Raw genomic sequence first — 1,400 nt, 5'->3', positions numbered from 1 at the left:
GGGAGTGTCAGAGACAGTGCGATTGGCACAGGACAGAGCAGAGTTTAGGGCTGTTGTACATAGGGTCACTATGAGTCGCAAGCGACTCAACGGCACATAACAACAACTTATTACCTTGAGATGATTTTTGTGTATGATGTGAGATGCAGATCCTGTTTCAGCTTTCTGCAGGTGGCAATCCAGTTTGTTGGGGGTGTGTGTGTGTGTGTGTGTGTGTGTGTGTTTACACCATCAAATTAGACCTGACAGGTACAGGAAGAGATTGTCCCTCCTTCTCCAGCAAAGCATCTGGTGGATTTGAACTGCACACCTCTGGGACTGGGCAGTCCAGTTTGGTAGAATTCAACTGTGAAACCATCTCGTCCAGGACTTTCCTTATGAGGAAGTCTTTTTTATGACCTTCTCCATTTCCTTTTTTGTGATGGTTCAAGTTCTATATCTGTCCTTGTCAATCTAAGTAGAGTCTAAGTTTCAAGGAATTTGTCCATTTCCTCTAGGTTTTCAAATTTATCAAAATATAGCTTTTCATTTGGAAGCAGGAGTGATATTCACTTCCAAAAGAGTTTGCTTCTGGAAACTCTATGAACTTGGAGAAACAATTAAAGTTATACAATTGTTCAGGTCTTTGTTCATAGAGTCTTTATGAGTCATCTACTATGACTTGATGGCACTTAGCAACAAACAACACAGCTTTTCATAGTATTTTGATATTATCGATTTCATTTCCTCTGGTTTTGTTATGTCACCTCTATCATTTCTTAATCAAGTTATCTGTGTCTTCCTTTTCTTTTGTGAAGTTTGTCAGTGGTTTGTCAATTTTACTGACTCTTTAGAAAAATCAGCTCCTGGTCTTATTATTTTAATTGGGTTTTTTTCCCCCCCATCTCATTGATTTCAGCTCTTGTTATGATAATTTCTTTTCTTCTAGAGGCTGTAGGATTCAATTGTTGTTCATCTTCTAGATGATACAGGTGTTGCGTTAGATCATGGATTTTCTTTCTTCTTTTTTTATGTGTGTGTCTATTGCTATAAACTGCTCCCTGAGGACTGTCTTAGCTATATCCCAGAGGTTTTGGTATATTTTCACCTGTTTCAAGGAAATTTGTAATTTCATTCTTTTGTAACCCAATCATGTTCTAGAAGAGTTATGTAGCTTCAACAGGGATGATTTGGCAAGCTTTATGCTCCTGTGGTTAATTTCTACTTTTATGACACTGTGATCTGAGAAGATACTTCGTATTATTTCAATGTTTTTTTTTAATTTGTTGAGACTTGCTTTGTGCTCTAATATGTGATCGATTCTGGAGAATAAACCATGTGAATTTGAGAAGAAATTTTTATTTGGGTGCAGTTCCCTAAATACATCTAGGTCAAGTTGGGTCTTCTGCATCTTTGTTTAG

The sequence above is a fragment of the Elephantulus edwardii genome, unplaced genomic scaffold, assembly GCF_000299155.1.
Source record: "Elephantulus edwardii isolate Elephantulus edwardi_28Jun2011 unplaced genomic scaffold, EleEdw1.0 scaffold00002, whole genome shotgun sequence".
In the NCBI taxonomy this organism is placed as follows: Eukaryota; Metazoa; Chordata; class Mammalia; order Macroscelidea; family Macroscelididae; genus Elephantulus; species Elephantulus edwardii.
Note: the sequence above shows the minus strand (reverse complement) of the source record.